Source organism: Parus major, chromosome 17 (genome assembly GCF_001522545.3).
Source record: "Parus major isolate Abel chromosome 17, Parus_major1.1, whole genome shotgun sequence".
Taxonomy (NCBI): domain Eukaryota; kingdom Metazoa; phylum Chordata; class Aves; order Passeriformes; family Paridae; genus Parus; species Parus major.
Genome location: NC_031785.1, coordinates 6,280,482 through 6,305,317, shown reverse-complemented (window position 1 = coordinate 6,305,317; position 24,836 = coordinate 6,280,482). Strand labels below are relative to the sequence as shown.

Here is a 24,836-nt window from a genome sequence, read left to right as displayed (position 1 = left end):
AAGGGATGCAGGATGCTGGTGAAGGGATGGAGGATGCTGGTGAAGGGATGGAGGATGCTGGTGAAGGGATGGAGGATGCTGGTGAAGGGATGAAGGATGCTGGTGAAGGGATGGAGAATGCTGGTGAAGGGATGAAGGATGCTGGTGAAGGGATGCAGGATGCTGGTGAAGGGATGGAGGATGGCACGTCCCAGGCCCGGCGCAGGGACAGTTCCGCAGGACCTGCCGCTCCCCCTGTTGATGTCACGCAGAGTTGCAAGTGCTCCACAGCCCAGAGCACCGGTCCCAAACCACCCCTGCCCGAACCTAAAAACCCAAACGCCCGAAAAACCAGTGGCTGCTTTCCAGGGTGTACAGCTGGAGCTGCCAAAGGCACAGAGAAGACCTGTGCTGGCACCACGCCACCAAAATGTTCACGCTTCCCTTCTTTTTGTGTTTTCATTTTGCAATGAGAAGGGGAATAATGCATATGTGAGCAGGAGGGATCCCCGGGGAACAAGCCACAGAGCCCAGGTCTCATGCAGGCAGCCCCGCCTCCATGCCTGCTTTTTCCATGAGTTTTAAGAGAATAGACATCCTCCCAAGAATTGTTCCTATTCCATCAAATCAGCAAGATTTTCTTCCCCAGTGGAAAGTTTCTATCAGATATTTAGCAAGCAGCTCTTTCTCTGACCTATTTGCAAGCCCCAAGCCACTCTCCACCACCCACTACTTGAAAGCTTTGGTAATTCAATGAGATGTTAATTCTGACATCCAGCATAACTCTCAATACAAAAACTTCTTTTTTTTTTTTTTTTTAATTATCATTAATTGCAATCCAGGAGTAATGAATCCTCTGCTCAAGCTTTGCATTCCAAGCACCCAGCAGCATTTTGCTGCACAGCTCCCATTAATTCAACATGTATTAAGTAGGTTTTGACAATTCTGTGTGCTCTGGGGTGGGCAAAGCCCAGAAAAGACAAGGCAGCACAACTCTGCCGTGGGGATTGAGGCACAAGGCTGAGTCCAGCCTGGTCAACACATGGAGGTGTCAGCACACATGTGCTTAAAGCACACTGCAAAAGGGCACTGTCACTTTTAAGAATGTCAGGATCATCTTTTAGGGCAGAATTCTGCTCTAAATGCAGAGGGTTGTTGGTGAGATCCCATGTGCCTTGTCAGGGCACACAGCCTGTGAGACTGAGCCACACACAGTGGCTCGTTCCACCTTCATTTAAGAGCCTGGCTCAGTGGGTTTTTGCAGGGCTTGCCCCTGAGCAGGGTGCCCTCCACTCCTCTTGCAGAGCTCTGTCAGGCATTGCCCTGATTCAAGGCAGATCAATTCTTTAGGCTGCACTTCTCCCATGAATATTTTCATTTTTCCATATGCATATTTATCATTTATATAAATCATCAAATAAAGAGTGATTGGAAGTTAAAAGCCCCAGGAGCATCTCTACAAACCTGGTCATGAGACACAGGAACTGACTTAAAGCACAAACAGAAGCCTTTATTTTCCCCAATAGAACCAAGTAAACAGCACATGTGTTGGAAAACAAATAATTTTCACAAATCTTTCTGTTTTCATGACCAGGCCAACATTAGCAACAAGAAGGTGATGCTTAGAGTGCAGAACTCCCTGTATTCATCTCTTCCTTTATCTATTTTAAAAATAAAACACCTTCTCTGTGGTTGCTTTGGAGCAGCAGCCTTGCCTGAGCTGAGCGCACGCATTGCCTACATTTATCCTCTGATTTGAATATAAATGAAAGCAAGTGAGTTAAAAACGGAGCCTGGGGAGTTGTCTCTGCAGGCCTACAGCTGCTGGTGGCAGGGCTGGGTGGGCAGAGGCCTGGAGCCTTGCCTCGGTGTGCAGGAGGAGCATCCCCAGCACCACCCAGCTCCCAAAGGTGACAAATTCCTCCTTGGCTGGGTCCAGCTCGATCCCACGCTGTGCTCACAGGGAACCTGCCCTTGTAGGTGTCTCTGAAATAATGATGTTGCTTTAAGGGTGAGCCCAGGAGAGCTCTGTCACTGAGCCCTGAGCATCCTTCCCTCCAGCTCCCTGCAAATCCACCCAGGAGGAGCCTTGGGTCCTGGCTGTGCATGAGAAGGGACACGCCATGAGCCCCCCGCAGCCTCTCCAGCCTCACACACCTTTTACATCTGCACAAAGCACTGCAGGGATGAAACAGGGAACAGTTATTGTCCTTATTGTAACTTCCCAGACAGCAGCAAAAGTCCTGGTGAGCAGGGCTGTGAACGCTCTGTGCTGCAGCCACCGCCACTCCTATGTGAGCATAAACAAACCCAGCACTGGCACAGGTCTGCTGCCACCTCAGATCGATGCCATCAGCTGCCAGACCACCCTCTCTTGCCAGGGGGAGACCAGCAGGACATGGTGAGGGGGATGTGGACCATGAACAGGTCCCAGTTCTACACAGGCTTAAAGAGCAGCTTAACCTTAAGCATGTCAAAATCACACAAATTTAAAGCTAAGCTCCTTTTCACATCAAAAGTGTTCTACAAATGCAAAACACAGAATATATTGTCAAATGTATGTGTGTATTGCTGTTCTCTGAGAGGCTGGATCAGAAGGGCTGAGCAGGGAGGGTCAGGCTCTGCATTGCTGACTCAGTGTTTGCAAAGTACAATTTCTCTTCCACAGGAAATTGTGGCGCTTTCAGATGTGTTTTCATCTCCAAATCCTCTTGTCCATCCCAAATTTGCTGGAGAAAGCTTTCAGAAGCGTCAGTGAGGAAGGATTCCTTTGGTGTGGCATGGAAAGGTGCTGTGGGTGCTGCTGGAGCTCAGCACTGCCAGGGTGAGCCAGGAACCAGCAGCTCACACATGTGGAAGATTAAAATGGCATCAATTTCAGCAGTAATGTCAAAACTAAACTGAACAATTTGCTGAAATTAAATGCTTTGGAAGAAAAAAATCTCCTCTGAAGGTCAAAATGAATGGCTCAGATTTTTTTTTCCCATCAATAGTTTCCTACGTGTTCCCACAAAATGGGTTGATTTCAGCAAAGCTGTGCGTGCCAATAAAGATCATTTCCACTGAAACCCTTTCTATCCTTCCTGCTGCCAAAAGAGCTCTGCCTGCAGCTGAGCAGCCCACAGATCTACAAATGGGGCATATTTCCTCTCCAGTGCAGCCCCTGGAGCCCTCTCCCCAGTCCCTGGCTCTGGGGACACTGGGATTTGGAGGGGCACCCCTCCATGGCAGGCACTTTCTGCTCCCCTTCTTATTCCTGATGATTTCTGCAAATGTGTGTCACAAAACAGGGACAGCCCTGACACTCAGCAGGGGGAGAGGAGCATCCCTTCAAAGAAGATTTAGAAAAGCGGTGTGGGAAGGGTTTCTGTAGTGCTCATCTACAGAAGAGAGCAGCAAATCCTCTCCTCTGATGGCAGATCGTGAAGGCAATCCTTGAGCGTGAAACACTGAGCTACCAGTGATTATACAATTCCTTTGAAAAGGGGCTTTTCTTCCAGATCCTTTTTACAAATCTCCTGCTATTACCCACCCTAAAGCTCTGTTAACACTTTCAATCTCTTGCTTTCCACCACAGACATTTCGCCTCTCACTCACTTTCACTCAGGTTTTTTCACTGAAAGCATGTTATTACCTGGGTCCTGAGGAGGGAGAGGACTGGGGATTGAGGGGCCTGTCCAAATTAGACAGGCTATTAGCTATTCCCACATTGCCTAAGGCAGGGGACTGACCACAGAGCCAGGTGCTGTCCCCAGAGCCCAAGCTCCCTCCTAAAACACTCAAGGTGTTTGATCCTTCCACATTTTTGTTTCAATGATTCCCCAGGAGGCCCCAGCAAGGGCAGTGCTGGAGCATCACACGAGCAGCAGGAGTTGGGAAATAAAGCCCAGCCAAGGACAGTGCTGGGGACAACACACCTGTCAGCGTTTGACCTTTTCAGCTGCCAAACCCTGTAAACCCTGAATAATTTAGAGAAGTGTCAGTGTGAAGGCAGGACACCAAGTCCTTGATATTCCCAGGGGGGCAGGTGGGACACCTGAGTGGCCATTTGGGCTCTAACACAGGACAATCCACCAGCCAACAAAGCTAAAACCTTTTATTTCTGCTTCTCCACCGTGTGCTCATGCCTGAGCTTCCCTGCTGCAATGAGAGCCCACAGCCTGGCACCACCACATCCCAAAATCCAACTGCTCCCAGCTGCTGGGAGCAGGGTGGGTGTGAGGAGCCTGAGAGGAGCCAGGGGCTCAGGTGGGAACAGGACCAGGAATGGCAGCAAGGGCAGGAGTGCAGAGGAAGGAGCTGTTCCATTGTCCAGAGCAAAGCACCAGATGTGCACCCAGGCGAGGGAAAATCACCCCCTCCCACAGCCAGATCTGGTGTTTGCACTCAGAAGGCCTCAAGGCTGTCATTAGGGGTGTGTTCTACACCAGCACAGCTAAACCCCTTCTCCAGCTCATTAATTCAGGACAGCAACTCATCCTGCCACATCCAGAGGGTTATTCTGGCTGACCCTACCTGGCCAGCTGCTCCACCTGCATCAAGGGGGCTGCTCTTCCTTGTCTCTGATTTTTTATTTATTTTTTCTTTGTCTTAAAAGCCATCAACTCCATCATAGATTTTTTTTTCTCTTTCTTTTCTTCACTTCATCCTTGCTCCTGAGTTAACATTCTTCATTATTCCTGCTCAGGAACCCAGTGGATAAGCCCAAAGTTATGTGCTAGTGCATTTTTTGGGATGCCACTACAATGCTGGGTGTATCCACACAATCCTGTCAACCCAATAATCTCCACATTAGCCATTCTGTGCTAATTTGTGCCTTAACTAACACAGGTCTTTGAGAAAAGCTCCCAGCCTTCATTTTCCGACACTGAGACTGAAGAAAAACACCCTTTTCCTTTGAATTGTTTCCAAAATGTTGGACCTGTTGGGGTTTTTTTAAACAATGAAGGTGATTAATTTCCAGTTTGATTTCATCTGGCTCTTGCTTCCAGCCATCCGTGGTTTTTCCCCTGCTAAATTACAGATCCTGCAGTGCCCACTCTTTTCTCCCTCTGAAGGTATTTATACACTGTCATCAAGTCACCTCTCAACCTCTTTTTTTAATAATGCAAACAGATGGAGGTCTTTAAGTTCTCTCCCCTGTAAAGCTGTTTCTCCAGTCTTTCAATCATTTTTGTAGCTCTTTTCAACACTCTCCAACACCCTCTGTTAAATGCAGACACCTGAACTGGATGCAAAATTCCTGAATAAGTCTCCCCAGCCACACACAAAGATAAAATCCTCTCCCAGCACCTAGTCACTGTTTCCCCTCTCACACATTCAAGAATCTTATTCAGTCTTTTGCCTAAAACACCACACCTTGCCAGGAAGTTTCCATTGAGCTGGTGCTCTGCTATAGCCCTGGCTTGACTCCTTATACAGAACCAAACCAGCCAAAGCATCTCCTTTGTGAAGACTGGAGCTCCTTCTTCCTTCCTAAGTGTTCCTCCCTGAGCTGCTCCAATTTCTCATGCCACAACAGCATCTTTTGGACTTTTACTGTAAATGCCTGGTTTACTAAACACTGGACACTCAATCTGGGAAAAGAGAGATTTTTCTCACATCAGATGTTATCATTTCCCCGTTTTCTCTTTTTGTGTGTTCCCTGTCATCACCACTCCTGGGTTTTGGTGCTTCAGGCTGGCAGATATCCACCCACAGCTGGGCTCAAGTCTGAGGACCCTTGCAGAGCAGAGGATGGGAACAGCTGGCCACAGCTGGCTCATTCCAGGTGCCACAGGAGCTGACACCGTGACCATGACACAGCTCTGGGGAGCAGGGCTGGCAGCCAGGGTAGCCCCAGCATCATTTCCCTGGCCAGCTTTCAAAACACATCAGCACTGATAAAAGGGACAGATTTTCAGCACAGACACCAGTGAGGCCAAACTCTTCTGAGCACTGTAGCTGCCAACATCACACCCAGAGCTGCAGAGAGCTCCAACATCTGAAATTACTCTCCTCCCAGTCTTTTCCTTCCCTGGCTCAGCATTGCAGCGACTTTTCCGTCTGGGAACAGCTGCCTGTCAGCACCCTCTGGGGTGCAGCACGGTCACTTACAGGCAGTGTTATGGGACACTTTTACAGGAATTTAAATAACACGCTGAAAAAAATCCGGTTTTGGTAGTAATTCCCCCTCTCTTTAACCAGCAGGTGATTTCCCTGTGGCAAACACCGCTTTTGTGGGAGGAAAATCACCAGCCGGGATGGGGATCTTCCACGGGGAAGTAGCTAAACTTTTTGGGAAGCAATGCAGGGCTTGGCCTGGGGCCATCCGTGGTGAGGCTGAGCTGAGGAGGGCAGGGGCAGGCAGAGATGCAGCTGCTGACCGCTGCATGTCAGTGTTGCTCCGCACAGCCCGGTCCAGCTGTGCAACATCTGGGAGCGGCTCCGCCGGCAACCGAAGCGCGTGGGTTTGCAGGAACCCCAGGGGTTTGCAGGGACCCCAGGGGTTTGCAGGGACCCCCAGGGTTTGCAGGGACCCCCAGGGTTTGCAGGGACCCCAGGGGTTTGCAGGGACCCCAGGGGTTTGCAGGGACCCCAGGGGTTTGTAGGAATCCCAGAGGTTTGCAGGAACATCCAGGGGTTTGCAGGGATCCCAGGGGTTTGCAGGGATCCCAGGGGTTTGCAGGAACCCCAGGGGTTTGCAGGGACCCCCAGGGTTTGCAGGGACCCCCAGGGTTTGCAGGGACCCCCAGGGTTTGCAGGGACCCCAGGGGTTTGCAAAGATCCCAGGGGTTTGCAGGGCCAGGGCCTGTGGTGAGTAATTTTTGCCAGGGTCAGCAGTGTGGGAGCTCAACCCTCCCCACCAGTCTCATGGAGTTCCCTCTGAATTCAATAACAATTAATTCAATAACAATGAATTCAATAATAATGAATTCAATAACAATTAATTCAATAACGATGAATTCAATAATAATGAATTCAATAATAATGCTCTTGACTCCTCCCCCATTCCCTCCAAGTCCTGCTGGAGAATAAATCTGCAATATGGAGCCTGGATTTTCCATTGCCTTGGTAACATTTTATACCCATCACCTCAAAGAAATATCACTAAAGGTGTGAGGGAAAAGCTGAAAAGTGCTGTGGCCACTGGAGGAAACACATTGTCCTGGGAAGTCACAGACTCCCCACCTGCAGAATCAGGTCTGGGATTAACCACACAGGTGCCAGGATGGACTCGTGGCTTCAAGGAAAGGGAAACTAAAGATAATAATTTTACTCTGATTTAATGGAATAACGGTACTGATGGTGCCCCACACCAGGTCAGAAGGGGGCTGGATTTATAAAGTGGAAATTCAGCTGTCCAGAGGTGAACAAAGCTCTTGTTGACTTTGGGGGCAGAGGGAGGTGTTGAATTCAAAGGCTGTGGATTTGTTGGTTTCATGCCTGAGTCCTACAATCAGCCAGAAAAGCTTGTCCAGGTGTTTCACCAGGAATGAAGTGAGGCAGTTCCCTCTCCCTTCAGAAGAACCAGTGCTGGGCTCTGGAAGAAAGGCCATCCTCCAGATCATTTCTCTGGGCTTCGTTTCCTGGCCTCCAGAAGTGGAAAGGTGGGAGGCTTTCCAGCCTTACAATGAGGATTTATTTATCAAAACTCTCAGAGCTAGAATTTCCCTAATACCTGTCCCAAAGGGACACCAGTGGGAGCTGAGGGGAATGACTAAATAGCATTGGGGGTTTTTCCTGTGCAAGATTAGTGTTGGCAGTAGAGCTTGTTGCACAGCATCACTTGTTGCAGAGGAAGTCCAGCAGCTGGCATGGACATTGCCTGAGAGTGTCCTGAAACCCACCACACTCTGAGTCCCACAGACACTGCTGGAATAGGGTTAATCAGCACTTTTTTTATTACAAAACCATTTGCTAGAGCAGTATCCACAAAACACTGCTGTGCTCCAGGGAGATGACAGGCCAAACCCTGAACCCAACAGGGAGCCATCAAGCTGGAGCTGTGAAAGCAGCAGAAATCCGTGACCCTGTTCTGGTCAGCCCAAGAGGCTCCACAAGCCACGGGGGAGGCTCTGGGGCAGATTACTCACACCTCAAGTATGAGCAGCAGGAAAGGATGAGCATGAAGGGCTGCACTGCTGAGCCAGGGGCTGAGGCAGAGCCATGGGGAGCCCATGGAGATGCTGGGAGAGCCCCCCAGCACAAGTAAGCCTGTGTATCCAGAGCCTACACCACCCCAGAGCCTCAGCAGCAGCTGCACGATGGGCTAGATGGCAGAAATCAAATCCTGGGATTGCCATCCTGCAAGGCTCCCTCCCCCACAGCTTCCCTGGGCTTGACCTGCTGGAATCCTGTGAGCATCAGCTCTGCAGTTAGGAATGGCCTCACAAACTGCCCGGTGGCTGCCAGAGAACAAACAGGAGGCTCCAACCTGGCAGCCACTGGACCACCAGAATGTTTTGGAAGCTCAGAACCATATTTTGGCTGCAGCTTGGCTCTCCCTGCTCCCTGAGCTGGGTCTGGCCTTCCCCTCCCCAGCTTTGTACTACAGGGATGCTTCTGTGCAGCCAAGAGATTTGTTCAGTGGCTGTAACAAAAACTTGGGAAATATTCCCTCAGCCAGGGAGTTACATAAAGTGCATTCCCCACGATGCATGATTTCTCTCTGCAGGGAATATCCATGGTGATGATGCCCACAGCCTCTCGCCTGTTCTGCCTGCAAACAGCAGAAATTCAGCTCTTGGTGCAGGTGCTTGGAAAAGCCACTTCCAGAGCCACCACTCGTTGGACAATGCAGGTGTGGCAAAATAAAAACAGCAAAAAGTCATGACCATTTCACAGAAAAATCATGTCAGGGACAGAAAGAGAAGCTTTCAGACAGGGCACAGTGATGTTCTGGCATTGGAGAGGAGCGGGTTTTGTGGGAATTGAGATTTCTAGGGAATCAAACCCCCTGGGCAGTGTCCTGGGGCTGCTAGTGGCCCCAGTCCTTGTCCAGGATGTGGCAGCACAGCATCTCTTGGCTGTGCCCAGTGGGCACCAAACATGCTGGCACACAGGCTTTTGTACAGCTCCAGGCAGCTCATTCCTGCAGGGTCCTGTCTCAGAGCTCATTTCTTCCTTCTCTCTCAGACAGCTGTTTACATTTTTGTTTGTGTGAATAATCTCAAATATGAAGGCTTTGCTTTGCTTTTCACCCCATTAGATAATATTAATTACTGTAGGGAGCCAAGTAGCTTGGAGAAAGGGGGAAAAAAATCCACTCTGGAAAAGCTGCAGGCCTTGCAAGTATTTAAAGGGCCATCTGCAACTCCTCCAAAACTGTTCAGACAAATGAGAGCAGCAGTAGCAGATATTTATTCAGTAGACATCATGGCAATATTCCCACTCCTGTCTCAGCCATGAGCTAGCACCAAACACATAAGGCTTGCTGTTCCTCAAGCCCTCCTCTCCCCTGGAAATGCTGCAGAGATATTGGCAGGACTCAGCCTGGGGAAGGAGTCACCCGGAGTTTTGGGTGCAGAGCCAGCTCTGCCCCTCAGAGCTGCTGCACATCTTCTCCTAGCAGGTTTTCCAATAATTTTATGGGCTGGCTGGCCACTGGAAAGATGCTTGACTCAAGTAACCTCAGGTGGACAGGGATAAAAACACAAACCCAGATTTCCCACTGCCCCATACACACAAATTCCCTCTGGGCATCTCTCATCAGAATTTAGATTCCATCCCCACTTTGCATCTGGACACAAATATTTGTTAGGCATAATAAGGAAAGACTGAAATCCACTTTAACATGTGTACCGAGACAAGCTGCTTAAGAACAATAACAAATAACAATAAGTTTATTAATAATTCATCAGTTTCAAGCAAACATCTCCAGGCAGGCATTCCTGCCTATTGTCTCTCTGATACTAAGCAGAGCTACTGAGGCCTGGCCCTGATTTTTCAGTTGGATACCAGCCAGGAAAGCTTCCAGGTGGATGATGCTGATTTACAGCCCATCTCCGTTTGCTGCTCTATTTACATGGCTTTGTTTAGGGGGTTTTGTGTGAATTACCTTCCAGGGTAGTCATAGCTTTTGAAATATGGGAAGGAAACAGCAGCAACTGGAGGAAACCTAAAGTGAAAATCAGTCACAAATCTTGTCTATTAATTCCTATTCCATCCCTTTCCTTCCCCAGCGCTTGCCTTGGGAAGTCGTGCCTATCCCTGGCATGCTTTCCACCTGAGATATTATACTGCCATAAATGTCAGACATTTGAAGAACAATCCTATCTATTAGCATGTAAAAGAGTGTTATTGTCTGCAAGTTATTAGGTTCAAAGGCATCTCTGTGCTTGGCAAACTGATGTCTGCAGCTCCAGATCCCAGTACCAGCTCCAGGAGCACTCTGCAGAGACCAGGGCTCTCATCTAGCCCAAAACACAGTGCTCAACAAAAGGAGAAAATTGGGAAGGAAAATGGTACAAATGTCTTCAATACACTTTTGGTACTCTTTTTGTTCTTAGAAAGTTACCTCAACTTCTAGAAGTTTTCACCTACTCCTAGACTGAAGCGATACTAAAACAAGAGACCCAGGTGTGCTCCGGCTGACAGGAGGAAAAGCCTTTCCAGCTGCTTCTCCAGCAGAAAATTGCAGCTGGCTTCCCTCCCAGCCCTCAGAGCAGCTCCAGGTGGGGTAACTCAGAGCTGGGGTGTCACAAAGGGTGTTGAACTGGGGCTGAAATGTCATCTTAACACACCTGGAGTGCCACGTACAAATAGTGCTCAACTCCCCTAGCCCAGCTGCTGCCCAGTGAGCTCAGAGCTGTTCTTAGGGAGGTGTGAGCCTGCTGTGTCTGGCAGAGAGGAGACTCCAGTTCCCTGGCCCAGGAACTCCACAAGGTCTCAGCTCCACTGGGATCTCTTCTCCTGGGTCACCTGGCTGTCCCTGTCCCTTCCTGCAGCCCTGTTCCTCCTCACTTGCTGTCTGCATCTTCTCACTCAGCTCACTCAGCAGAGGGAGGGGTATCTGTGGCTGTTGTGCCCACATTTTACATTTGAAATTCGACTGTAAGATGCATGAATTGAAGGTAAAATCCTTGTTGCAAAGAGTGCTGGAAAGCATCCCTCATCAGTGTTGGCACTTGGATGTCTCAGGTGGGAGCAAATGGCCCAGGAGAAATCATAGAATCACAGACTGGTTTGGTTTGGAAAGGACCCTACAGATCATCTCATTCCACCCCCTGCCATGGCCAGGGTCACCTTCCACTGTCCCTGGCTGCTCCAAGCCCTGTCCAACCTGGCCTTGGGCACTGCCAGGGATCCAGGGGCAGCCACAGCAGCTCTGAGCACCTGTGCCAGGGCCTGCCCACCCTCCCAGGGAAGAATCTCTTCCTAATATCTTGTGTAAACCTACTCTCTTTCAGTTTGAAGCCATTCCACCTTGTCTGGTCACTCCATGCCCCCTCTCCATCTTTCTTGTAGGCTCCTCTCAGACCCTGGAAGGCCACAGTAAGGTGAGTCTCAATCCTTCTCCTTTGCAGGCTGAACTAACCCAGTTCTCTCAGCCTCCTCCCCTCACAGGAGAGATGCTCCATCCCTGCACCCCCTCCGTGGCTGCCAGCTCTGGCCATGCTCCTTTTGGAAACAAATAATTGTGGGGGAGGTTACAAGGCTGGGTGTACAGATATTCATGCAATGCCTTTATGCTGTGATTTACACAAAAAGAGTGACCCTGGCACAGATTCCCTCACAGCAAAACACGTGGATTTGGGCAGAGCTCGGTTTCAACGTGGGTGGCAGAGCTGGTGCCCCTGAGCATCTGGAGCAGAAAAGAGCAATAACCCCAGCACCTCCCAGCCATGGGCTCTGATTTGGGGGGGCAGGACTTGGGGGAAGCCAACCCAGAGCAGGTGGTTCGAAACTGCGTTAACAACCCCGTTAACAAGCACTGCAGATTAGACCAAACAACAGCTCATCAGCATTCAGCCAAAGGGCCACGGGCTGGGGGAGAGAATAGAGCAACATCGAAAAGGAGGGGAGATGAAAAGAAAGCAGAGATGGGAAGTGGTTTTAATAATATTGTTTCCTAATTACAGCAAGGCACAGAGAGCAGATGCCGTCTGCTTTGACGTTTACAACCCAGCAAAGGAGGTGCCAAAAGCCCAGCGAGGGAGCTGCTCACACAGGGATGCAGTGGCAGCACCTGTGGCAGCAGCACTGGTCCAGGACTGAGTGTCCCAGCATCTGTCCTGGGGCTCCTGCCAGCCCAGGTGAGCTGTTGCTGCTGCCCAGCACCTTGCTGGTGTTTCTTTTGAGGCTACAAAATGCAGTTTAAAGGCCTCTCCTGACCCTGGTCAAAGGTGCATCAGCTTGCAGGGAAAGGATGGCATCATCCTCAAAGAAACTGATGGGTGGGGGACAGCAGCTGCATGTCCTGGTGTGGAGAGACATCTCTCCAGTAGCTCTGTGCACTGGGAATGGGAAAACCCCTTCAGCTGCTGTAGGGCCATCCTCCCAGCACAGTGTGAACCTGTTGCTTTTCTTGTTGCTTCCTGAAACATTTATGATGCGGGTTCAGTATCATTATCCCGCTACGAGAAGCCAAAATTAATCACTGCATGGCCCAGCCCCACAGCTGGGAGCGTGGGGCAGATCCCTGAGCCTGGCCCTGGCCCTCACCAGTGCCCCACAGCAAAGTGGGCAAGGATGGGCACTCCTGGGGCCAGTATGGACCTTCCCCAGGATGTCCTGGGGCCGTTTCCCTGGACAGGGCATGTATGGGAAGAAGATTTTTAACTCCTGAAAACCTTCCCTCCAGCCTGGCCTGGCGTCTGCAGAGCCCCCCACGCCTGTCAGAGCCGCACACAGAAGTGCACAGGATGAGGCACACTAATGCATGTTTTGGTCCCAGGCCAAAATAAACGCCGGCTATAATAACCCTCCCGGGAAAGCCAAACAGAGGATCCCTTTGTTAGGGACAACTCGGCGTGTTACGCTTCATTTGGGCCAACAGCACTTCCAGCACGAGGCTCGGGCACCATCTGCTTGATGTGGGCAAGGTGGGCTGAGGCCAGAAACCAGGGAAAAAGGGAAATCTCGGGACAAGGAAATTTGGATGATGCCTCTTGAGTCAGCCTGGCCCATAAAGACTCTAAAAAATCTGGCAGCAAAAAATCTGGGAAGAAGTCTGGCAGGTATGTTGGGCCCATTGTGGTCTCTGCTGGAGGTAAGGGTTTGTGATGGGGCAGGGAACAGCAGTGTCTTCTGTCCCACTCACCTTTTGAGCAGGTGTTATGAAATGATCCAGCTTCAGGATCTGCTGTCTCTGGCTAATTCCTGTTTAGTATCCTTCAAAAACAGAGACAGAGGAACAGCATTGGGTGAAACCCTATGGCTCTCTGCTGAGCCCAGCACGAGTTTTAGCATTTGTGGAAACTTCTTTATTGATGTGTAAATATGATGAAGTGACCCAGGGAAAGGTCTGTCCTGGCCTGAAAGGGACAGGACAAACTGGATGCCCTGGCCAGGTCCCAGTACAGACTGGGATAGTCCCAGTACAGACTGGGATCCTCCCAGTTTGAAGTGGCAGCTGTAGCCCAAAGCACTTGAGGGCAGCAAGGAGTGTGCAGTGTGAGGTGCTCCTGTAAAGAGGAAGGGGCTGGACTGGATGATTCTTATGGATCCCTTCCAGTTGGAGATCACACCTGATTCTGGGGTGCTATGATGACCTGCAAGCTCCTGCAAAAGCTGCAGCAAATCAGAAAATCAGCGTGTGGCAGGTGCTAGCAGAGCCCTGAGCCTTTGTCCTGCCCTTGCACAGGTGCTGGTGGGCAAGGCCAGCCCCAGTGGGCATCACCTGCTGGTGGGAGGGGGTGGGAGCAGTCTCAAGGGGCAGGGAGGTGCCTCTGCCACGGGAAGGAGGAAGGAGAGCTCTCTTCCCCGAGCTGCTAGGCTCCAGGTAAGGCTGTGCAGTCGGGGGGAATTGGGCTCTGTGTGTTTGTGGGGTGCAGGGGGTGTTGGGGTGGGAGAGCCTGCTGCCCCCAGCCTCAGGGACAGAGAGCACATCTCCACTGAGTGGGGATGTTTAGGAGGTGGCTGCTGGTCCAGAGCAACAGGCTGGTCCAGAGGGATTTGCCCCAGCAGAGGGTGGGCTGAGGCAGAGATAGCCCTGCCTGGGATAGCTGTGATCTGCTGCCCTAAAGCCAAAAGAGTGCTTGGGGTGTTTAATCTCTGTGAAAAGCCTTCCTGGAGCAGGTTCCAAACAGCTGCAGCTTATGGGCTTCTGCAGAGTGGTCTCTGAGTTTGGCCTATCCAGAGTGTGCTGAAGAAGGGGAGCTGGTCCTGGGGCCAGCACAGATCCATCTGGACACCCCATGTACCTGTGGTGTGTGTTGGACTCAGATTTTCTGGGAAAGCCTTATTGACTTCTAAATAAATACCAGGAAGGGGCACAAAGCACAGAGGGATTGAGGGTGATGGGCCTGCAGCTCCTGCAGAGTTAATATTGTTTCTCCCAGTATGGGTGAGGTTTCTGGTGTTATCAAAGTGGAAATCCAGGTATGTTTCAGTCCTGTGGGGAAAAGCAGTGAGCAGTTTATTTTTCCTTTGACAGATTGCTTATGATCTACAACCATCTGGCAAAGCAATTCTTAACTTTTTTCCTCTTATTTATGAGGGCCAAGGGAGTGAGAGTTATTTGCAGCTGGGATGCCAATTGCTGCTGGCAAGTGCTGCTGATTTGGGGTCCTCCTTCTCCCCTCTGCAGCCCTGGGAGGGAGGAGAGGCTTCTGCAGCAGGCAGGGCGTTCTTATGTGCTTCTCAATGGTGTTTAGACTCCTAAATCACGGTGTTCAACACCAGAGTTGTGGCTCAAAAAGAATGTAATGTTTGTGTTGGGTTAGGGGAGAATAAAAAGGAGGGGGGAGAGGGGTTCCTGCTGTTCTGTGGTGGATGTGGCTGCACATGGCTGCATTGGATGGAAGTGGTGCATAATGGGCACAGAGGAAAATTGCCTGTAGCTCAAGGATGTGAATGGTGCACCTGAGGATGGGGCTTGTGCCCCAAAACTGCGGTGTCCCAGCAGCTGGTGTGAGCAGCAGAGCAGCTCTTGGCATCCCTGGGGGTGTTGGGCTCCCTGCTGGCTCTGGGGAACGATAGGTTTTGGTTTCTTTATGCTCATAAAATGCTCTGCTAGCCTGGAAAGGAAGCATTAGGGATGTGCAAATAATTAATTACTAATTAGCTGGTAGATTGTTCAGAGGATACAGCCGGGGGCTGAGCAGCTCCAGCACAGAGAGCTGTAATCTGTGTGGGGCTGAGGGCTGGGTGCTGTTCCATTGCTGTGCCCAAAGGAGCAGGAGGTACAGCACTGGGAAATACCTGGGACACAAAAAGAAGCATTTTGGGAGTGTAAAGGGAGAAGGTGCTGGGGGGAAGGACAGCAAGGTGCCCTTCAGGAGAACAGCAGCAGTCAGGAATGGGATCAAAGCCTCTGTCAGGGGCACTCTGACTCCTCGAGGGCAGGTCAGGGAACATGAAGCAGAGAGCCCTGGGCTGCAGGGGCTCCCCAGGGAGGAGCAGAGCTGTTACAGAGCTGAATTGCTCCCAGCTGAACTGAGTTAAGCCAAGGTGGGGTTTGAGCAGGTGTTTTGAGTGAGCTGTGGCCCTGGGAGCCCCATTCCAGCTATTGCCCAGATTGGGATTTCCTGGGGTGAGTGTGGGGATGGTTTTGCTGTGGGCTGGAGCTGCTGTGCCATGCTCTGGTGTCCCCTCACCCAGAGGGTTAATGAAGGGCTCAGGCTCCCAGGGATGGAGCACTCTCCTGCCCAGGTGAGGGATTTGCTGCAGGGCTGTGGGGCATTTGTTTGCCCCGAGGGAATGTCCATCCCTGTTTCAGACCTCTGAGCCTGTGTCAGTGGTTTCTGGTGCCACTGAGGGTGGTTATGGCTTCTCTGTCACCTTCACTGCTCTGTACCTGTGCCTCTGCTCTCACTGACTTGCAAAGCTTCCCTAGTTTGCTCTATTGATAAAAATTCTTGCTGCCAAAAGAGCTGTCAGGCAGTAAGTTAAATCGTCACTAAATTGTGATGGAAATACAAGCTTTAGGCCTTCCTGAGGTTCCTTCTCCCCTTGGCTGTGCTGGTACTGATGGCTGAGGGGGCTGAGCAAGGCTTTACCCACAGTTATTTTGATCCCCCTGGCACCTGGCCTGGTTGTTGGTAAGGGAAAATGAAGAGTCCCAGACAGCAGTTGGCATGGCTCCAGTTTGACAGTAATCACCTTTCAGGTGGGATTTTGGTTCTGGTTAAACTATGTCAGTCCTGAAATTATGTACCAGTGAAACGTGCTGCTTTAAGCTGCTTGGCTCCCCAGGGATGTCCTCAGGGGCTGAAACAGCAATGAAAGGAGCTGCAGTGGTGCAGAAAGGGTTAATGCCCTTGGGTTGGGGCTCACCTCGACCTGAGCCAGCAGACGTTCCGGGTGGGAGCAGAGGGATGCAGCTCCTTTGGTGTCAACGTGGGAAAGCGATAAGGGGAGGCTCTTCCCGTCCAGCTAATGATCTGCAGTAATGAGAACTTGGCCTCCATCTGCTCCCGGGCCGGGCTGGGCAGCTCCTGAGGCTGGGTGGTCCTGCCTCAGCAGGGAGTGTGTGCCAGAGGCACTGAGCATCCTCCTGGCTCCATGTCAGCGTGGGTGAGGGGGGCAGTGGGCTTTGGGAGTGCCACAGGGGTCCTGATGGGTGAGCTGAGCCCTCTGGACAGAGGGTGACACGGGAGGGGAGCTGCTGGCCATGTGCAGCTGGTGAGGAGCTCATGCCACCACTCCTGGGGCTGGCAGGGCTCCAGCAGCCATACCTGGGCTTGTTTGGTTTGTTTTCCTCTGTGGAATGCCAGATTTCTGTTTTTCCCGTAAGACTCTGAATCTGTAGTGGTGCAAATCTCGGGAAGGTCCTTTCAGACCAGGCAGCCAGGAGAAATACATCCCTTCGGTCCCTGCCCTTCTGTGGTGCAGCACCAACCCAGCCTGGAGGTGCTGGTGGTGGCGCCCAAAAGCTGCCACATCCCTGGCAGGGGATGCAATGAACCCAATTAGTGTTGTTTGGTCGTTTTGCTTGTTCCCAGTTCAGGCTGACAGCTCAGTGCCAGGGTGTAAAGAGCCCTGCCCGCTGTCTCCTGCTCGGGTGAAAGAGCACGGAGCCCGAGCGGTGCCTAGGGCACCCTGGAGCCCCCTTAATGAGCTCAGCCAGGCTTGGAGAGCAAAGCTCCAGCCCAAACGTGCGGTGGTGTTTGTGTTTGTTGATTGATGGTGGTGTTTGGGTGATGCTCACAAAAGAACCACTTGTGGCCTGGTGGGAGCTCTGTGTCCCAGTGGTTATGGCATCCCTGCAGGCCTCTCACCTCTCCTCCAGCGTGAGCACAGGGGACAGTGCCCAAGTCTGGGAAGCAGGAAATGCCCCAAGGGGATCAGACCAAAGTGCCCAGCTGTAGCAGAAGGAGATGCTTTTCAGGCAGTGCACTTGAAGGAAAGCTCAAATGGCAAGTGGCCCATGGGTTTCTCTAACTTGCAAAATGTGTGTAGTATCCATCAGATCACGAGGCACAGGCAGGTTTTCTCTCTGCACTGGAGATGGCAGCAGAGCACTCCTGGCTCCTGTGCATCTCAGCCAGTTTAAATCTGCTTTTTCTCCCTTTGTGCTTTATGCTGTTTGGAAGTTGGAGCATTAATGGCTTTCTAAAGTCCTTGGTGTGCTTGTGATGGGCTGGTCAAAGTATGGATTGGCTCTTATGGCTTAACCATTCAGCAAATTGCTTTTCCATTGATTTTCTTGGGATTGTTGTTTTTCTGAAATTCAAATTCTAAGAGCAGATCTCGAAAGAGCTATTAAATCATCAGGCCTGCACAGGGCATGCAGCTCCATCCTCTGGGCTCTGTCCTGAGCTGAAGTTCAACCACAGCAGATTTCTGTGCCTGGAGGCTGTGTTGTTTTGGGGAATGGTGACTACACTTGCAGGGTTTGCTTGTCTAAGTGACTGTAAATCCTAGAATATTAGCGTGGTTTGGGTTGGAAGGGACCTTAAAGATCTCATTACATCCACAGGCAGGGACACCTTCCACTAGGCCAGGTTCTTTGGAGTCCTGTGCACCTAGAACACCTCGAGGAATGGAGTCAGATGGGATGTGGGACATCTCTGTGCTCTACTCCAGGGTTTCTTGTTTGGAGCTCACAGCACACGCTTGAGTGACAAACCTTGTGGATCCCAGGGGGACCAATGAAGGTCTGCAGGGCCTTTCCAAAGGTCATCCAACAAAACCAAATACATCCCTGTGCCATTGGGGCACCAGAACAGCTGCAGGTTTCTAGAGAGAGCTGGAGGTGAGGCTGAGCTCAGGAGGCCCAACACTCCAAGGTCCCAGTGTCTAAGATCCTCTGTAAAGATGTTTTTAACTCGCTTCAGGCAGTGCTGTGAACTTAACTACCTTCCCAAATGACAGGGGGAGTCTAACAGCCACCAGTGCTATTGATCTCCCACCCTGGTGTGCCTTCACCACTCAGTGAAGGGAACAATATTTCTATTTAAAAATAAATTTTAATTTAAACCACGAGCTAGTTCAATAAAAGATGAAGTGTCTTTGTAATGGAAATGATAGAAGTGAAAACAAGTAATCTCTATTTATGGTACAGCTTTTGTTGTTGGTTTGAAAGGATCCAGTGTTCCACAGGACTTATTTGTGGAGGGACAAGAATAACTTTCTGGTTCAGTTCTTGGCTAAAGCAGAGTTTGTTTTGATTTGTTTAAAGAAAACAAACAAACACAAACTTTCAAATGGTTTTTGGCTGGAGTTTTTACTGGAAATCCAATCCTCTTACGCATAGAATTTTTTTTTTTTTATTTTTTTAATGCTTCTATGAAAACCAGCATTGAGTGGAAGGATGCTGCTGTGAGCTGCAGCGACAGCTCGGCACAGCCGGTGCTTTGGAGAGGTCTGAAGTTACCTCGGGAAAACGCGCTGATGTTTCCAGGTGTGACCTGGAGACTTGAGCTTCCAGCTGCGGGTAAATATTGAAAAGTGCTGCCTTGCCTGGCTGGAGCTGCACCACAAGAGGGCAAGCGGAGGCCACAAATCCTCTGCTCACAAATCCTCTGCTCCCTCCTGGGAGAAGATGCGAGAAAGGGTGAGGTGTGGGAAGAGGTCCCCACCACCCCTGGGCAGGGACAGCTGTGCCAGTGGCTTTCTCAACGGGGAGCAATTTGGTGGCGTTTGTTAAATGCTGTTGTTAAATTTGTTAATTGTTGTGCTTCCAAAGAAGGGTTGAAGGGTCTGGAGCACAAGTGTTGAGAGAAGTGGCTGAGGCAACTGGGTTTTTAGTTGGGAGAAAAGGAGGCTGAGTAGGGACCTTCTCACCACAGCCTCCTTTCAGCTGAGGAGAGCAAGGTGGGGATCAGTCCCTTCTCCCAAGTAACAAACAATTAAACAAAATTAAATGTTCTGATGTCATGCTGTGGGAGTTTAGGTTGGGATATTAGGGAAAATTGTTTCACTGACAAGGTGGTCAGGCATTGAACGGGCTGTCCAGGGAAGGGGTGGAATTTCAATCTTTGGGAGAATTCCAAAAGGTGGGCACTTAGGGATGTGATTTTTCTGGATGTGGTGCTGCTGGGCTAACAGTTGGAAATAATGAACTAAAGGTCTTTGCCAACCTAAATGGAAATGTAGGAAATTGCTGCTGGGTGCTTCTCTGTTTTGTGGCTCAAGGCAGAGGTTGCTGCTCTCCATGGTCAGAGCTATGGGACTCTGTCCTGTTAATTGTCTGCAGCTCAGCTTGCCCAGATCCCATCCCAGTAATGGAAAACACGTGGGTTTGGTCAAAGCCCTCCTTGGGAAGGGTGGCAAAACGCTCGAGTGAGGCCTGGAGATGTGGTTGGAGCATCCCAAGCTGCTTGATGCCATACCTTGCTGTCCTGGTGACATCTGCTGCTCCTTGGTACCCTGGTCCTCCTGCTCTTGGAGGGCAGGGGGGTGCAGCATGGATGCTGCAGAATGCTGAGCTGGAACTGAGCAGGGAAAGAAATCATTCCCAGCTCATCTGTGGCAATGTCAGTGGAAATGACCCTGTGGAACCAGACAATGGTTTTAAACTGTACTGACATCACACTGGAAGTGGGTGGAGTGGGGAAAAATGCCTTAAAACTGGTCAGAAATAGTTGGATTTTCAGAGAGGGGAGGGTGGGAGAAAAGTGTGGAGGGATGAGCAATGCCTGTGCAGCAGGCACAGTCCTGCTGGGAAGGGATTCCCTACTGGGAGTGATGGTTTCCTGGCAGGCCCTGCTCACGCCAGGGCTGCCGTGCTCCGTGTTCATGACCTGACTCAGAACAAGGACTTGTCTAAACAGTAGCAGGAGCTCAGTTAAAGCAGAGACACTCTCAATTTAAAAGTACGTAATGGCAGGAAAAACAACCCATGATGAGTTAAAGAACTGACTCAGGCCAGCAAAGGCCAGTCCTGAAATAGACCTCGAATGGGACTGGTTGAAAATGCTTCCATCAGAACAGTTTCCTGATGGAGAATTTGGCATTTCTGCTGAAAGAAATCTTTCAAGAAAAGCATCTGCTTCTGTGGAAAAATTCATCTAGTTGGGTTGGAAAAATGGAGCATGTGAGAACTGAAATCCTTCAGAGCAGTGGCGTGTTGTGCCAGCTTTCAGGCAGACTCCACCTCTGTGTTGAGCTTCATTTCTCATTCCTGTGGTGCCCACAGGAGGGAACCCCTCCAGATTATTACATCTGCCCCTTCCCATCTGCCTGCTTTTCTTGGCAGTGGTTAAAGCCTCCCCCTCATTGTGCAGGACTGGAAGGTCAGCTTTTGGAGCAGTGTGTGGCTGCTCCCCTGGGACACCAAACTTTCTCTGCTGCCTCCACTCCTGGTCCCTTCCTACTTGGACTTCTGGGAAACTCATCTCCATCCCATACTGATGTTTCATACTTCCTGGGAGGTGGCTGTGACTGGACAGCCAGGAAAGACAACTCATTCTGCTGGGCTTATTTGTGACTTCACTAAATTGTTTTGCAGCCAGGGGTTTATTTTCCAGGTGTTTTTGCATCTGCTTGTTGTCGTCTTGCTCATTTCTGTGCCTTTCCTAAATTCTGACGGAAATCTGACAGGAGATGGGCAAATTGTCTGGACAGATCCATACAACAGGGTCAGGGTTAGTCCCAGGACCTGTTTGTTGGGTCAGGATGAGTCACCCTGTAAAGCACTTTATTTTGGACTTTATTGTGCCTTCCTCCAGCAGTGAGAACTTGCCCTTCAAAAAATAGTGTGGAATAGCCCAGGTCTGAAACATAAATCTGACAATTTCACATTTTACATTCCACCCATTTTTTAAACATTGCTTTCCACACTTCAGGGTTGGAAAAACTACAGGGCACTGTCAAAAACAGATAGTTGTGTTCACACTTAGGTGCCCAGACTTGAAAATGGGGAGGGAAGATGTCTTAAGTGCTGTGTTTTCCCAAAGACCACATCAGCAGCAGGCAGGGGCAGCTGAGGGAGAGCCTCAGGTTGGTGTCCATCACCTGGAGAGCTGTGGTGAGAGAACTGCTCTAAGTCCTTGCAGCTCCATGGATGCAAAAATCTTCTCAGAAAGGATTTTTTTTTGTGCATGGATGTGGTTCTTCGAGGCCAGAACATTGTCATGAGATGGGTTCATTGCTGATGTGAGTGAGGGGCTGAGCTGAAATCCTGCTAGGACCCTGGGATGAATGTGTTTTCCTCAAGTGAACTTTATGAAAGGGCTTCTCAGTCCATTTAAGAAAACAAAAAAGTGTTAGGAGCAGAGGCTTGGCCAAAGCTTGGGGTCCCGGTGTGGAGACTGGAGGGAACAGAAAAGCCTCAGTGGAGAACATTTTCTAAAAAAACAACCCAGGTACAGGCCAGGCTTGTGTTTCTGTGCTAGCATGGGCTCTATTTACCAACCTTCCTCTGCCCCAAGAGAAGCAGGGAGGCATTTAAAGAGAAAATAGGAAAGAGCCCTCTGTCCTGAGAGCTGCTGGTGTTTTCTGGAGCGCTGGGCTGTGAGAGCACAGGCAGCCAGATGTGTTGTTTAACACCAAGGCTGGTGCTGGTGGCTGCTGCCAGAGCCAGCCTGGCCCTGGGGCAGGAGCAGAGGGATGGAGAGCCCTGATGCAGCTCCTCTCTGGGGTCTCCACCAGCTGCTGTGTCCCTTGGCAGGAGACAAGGTCTCCCTGCAGCCCCCAGGGTGTTCCCCTCTCCTCCCCACAGTGTGACTGACTCCAGGTCTGTATTATGACAAAGCCGTTCAATCAATTGCATTTATGTGCCAAATTTCCCTGCAGCTCCTGGGAATAGGTGTGCTCTGGGTAAAAGCAGCCTGTTCTAATTCCAGGCATCCTCTAACGCTGGGGAAATATTGATTCTTCCTGCACTGCCAGGGTTTCTGAGAAACAAAGCAGACACAGGTAGCAGCTTAACAAACTGGTAATGTCCCAGTGGATTTTATCCACATCTGCTTCCTGCAGCCTCAGAGCACTGATTCCCTCATCCCACACCCTGGGAAGGCAGCTCTGAGGTCAGGCTCTGTCGTGCTGGGGGCCGTGCTCCCCTTGGCAGCCTGCAGCATACAAAGGGCTGATGAGAAAGGGATTCAGTCCAGTGTATTGGCATTCGTGGGTGGCAGCTGTATTAAAAGTGCTCACTGTCAGCCCAGCCATCACTTATAATTGGCTTCTATTTTTCCGTGTGCCTCCTGGCAACAGCAGCTCTTCCCAGGCTCTTGGTGGGGTGCTGGGTCTGGGAAGGCTGCTCTGTGCTGGAGAGGTGTGTGAAAATGGACAGGATTGGCTCAGGAAGGGAAATGTGGCCCCTTCCTGCCTGTCTGTGGGTTTGTCTGAGCATCCCACCAGAAGTAATTCTCTCTGCAGATTTGCTGTCAAGCACTGGCAAAAGCCATCTGTGATGGCTGTGGATGCACTGGAGAAAGTGCTCGTCTTTGGGATGGACAAATCCCTTGGTTCTGCTGCAGTAACCCAGCTGTTGTGCAGTGGTTTGGTTGTTTTGGTGGGGAGAGCCTGGGTTTTGTTGTGGTGCTGTGTGACCATGCTCAGCAGAGCACTCAAAATTGTGTGTCACCCTGGAATGAGGTCCTTTGGTTATGGTCTTGTGCATCCCAGCTACACAAAAAACAGCAGAACCACTGCAGAATGTGTGAGTTCAGAGCACTTTTGTCATAATGGTGCTGAACAATGCAGACAGGGCTTGGAAGAACCTCTTGCAACTGCAGCTCCAAATGCTGAGAGTCCTGTTTTCATGGAATCATGGAATATCCTGGGTAGGAAGGGACCCACCAGGATCATGGATCCAGCTCCCAGCCCTGCCCAGACCCCCCAACATCCCACCCTGGGCATCCCTGGAGCTCTGGCAGCCTCGGGGCTGTGCCCATTCCCTGGGGAGCCTGGGCAGTGCCAGCACCTCTGGGGGAAGAACCTTGCCCTGATATCAACCTAAACCTTTCCTGACACAGCTGCAGCCGTTCCCTTGGGTCCTGTCACAGCGAGATCAGTGTCTGCCCCTTGTGACAACCTGCACCGTTCTTCTGGGATTTAATCAGATACGAATTTCTGAGTTGCTGCAAAGAGCCTTTTTTTGTTTTTTTAATCTTTCCCCAATGCTGGAGCACCTAAATTTGCAAACACATGAAAGTCAGACCAGGATTTCCTTGAAATTATCCCCATAAGCTTTTGAGATGGCACAAAAGTCTCATCAATGTATCCTAGATCTTACCAGTTCCATCTGATTGAATTTTTGTTTGCAAATAGAATAATCTAACGACCTAATTTCTGAAGGAGGCCTGTTATTTATTAACCATGATGTAAATTCTACCAGCATTAGAATGAAGAACATTGGGCTTTTGAATTTATGCTATATTTAAAGATCCAAATCTCTGGGGCAATTAATCATTTTCCTGACATATTGAATTCAGTCATGTGTTATAGCAACAAAACTTGCAGTTTATGATGCAACATTAACTTGTCAGCAAGAGGGACAATTCATGACTGTCTATGAGTAGCAAGTGGCAGGCAAATTTGGACAACTATCCTATAGTTTTTGCAAGCATCAGCAAATTTTGTTGGCAAAGCCAACGTAGGCAGCGCATAATATACGCTTTTGCTTGTATATATTAAAAAAAAAACCCAAAGAATATAATCCCCTGCCAGGAGTTTCCACTTATTTTCCATAACGAGAGCTGGAGGGTCTGTAAAAGCTGGTCTCATAAAAAGAAATTGCAAAGGATGAATTTTTCCTTTACGAGGGAGATGGAAGGAATTGGAGTTTGTTTGGATGCACGAGTCTTCCTGACACGCAGATTATCAGCTCTGCTGCTGCAGGGGGAGGGCCCAGGTGGGGACAGGGACAGTGTGGACACAAGGATGGAGCCCACGGTGATGTGGACACTGAGCTTGGGAGCAGCAAGAGCAACCTGTGGCTTTCAGGAGCAGCAGTGGCCTTGGCACAGCGGCAGCGTGGCTGCTTGGGGGGATTTTCTTGGAGGTTTCAGAGAGGAAAGAGTTGGAAAAGCTCTGAGGGAGGAGAGGGGTGCACTTTGCTGCTGTTTGTGGTGGGGCTCTGAAGGGTCCTCGAGGGTGCAGGGAAGTGGCTTTGCCTTGGGTGCCAAAGACGGTGTCAAAAGATAAAAGGAAAAGGAGAATTACTGGGAGGAAGCAAACAGATTTAAAACCAAATCCCAGTGCTGTTCCAGGCAGATACGAGCCCAGGCAAAACCTCAGCCAAGGCCAGAGCAGAGGCAGATGCAGCCATGAGAGGATGAGGCAACACGTGGGACCTGAGTGGGGGCTTGGCAGGGTGGGGACTG

The 24,836-nt window shown here is 50.3% G+C and overlaps 1 long non-coding RNA gene across 1 annotated transcript in view; it reads left to right on the top strand.

Moving 5' to 3' along the window:
• The first annotated feature begins 11,378 nt into the window (after window positions 1-11,378).
• LOC117245223 overlaps window positions 11,379-24,836 on the top strand; it is a 17,598-nt gene continuing 4,140 nt past the window's right edge. The window contains exons 1-2 of the long non-coding RNA XR_004499663.1: window positions 11,379-11,459; window positions 12,042-12,215. This is a non-coding gene — a long non-coding RNA (uncharacterized LOC117245223). The remainder of the gene's footprint in view (window positions 11,460-12,041; window positions 12,216-24,836) is intronic.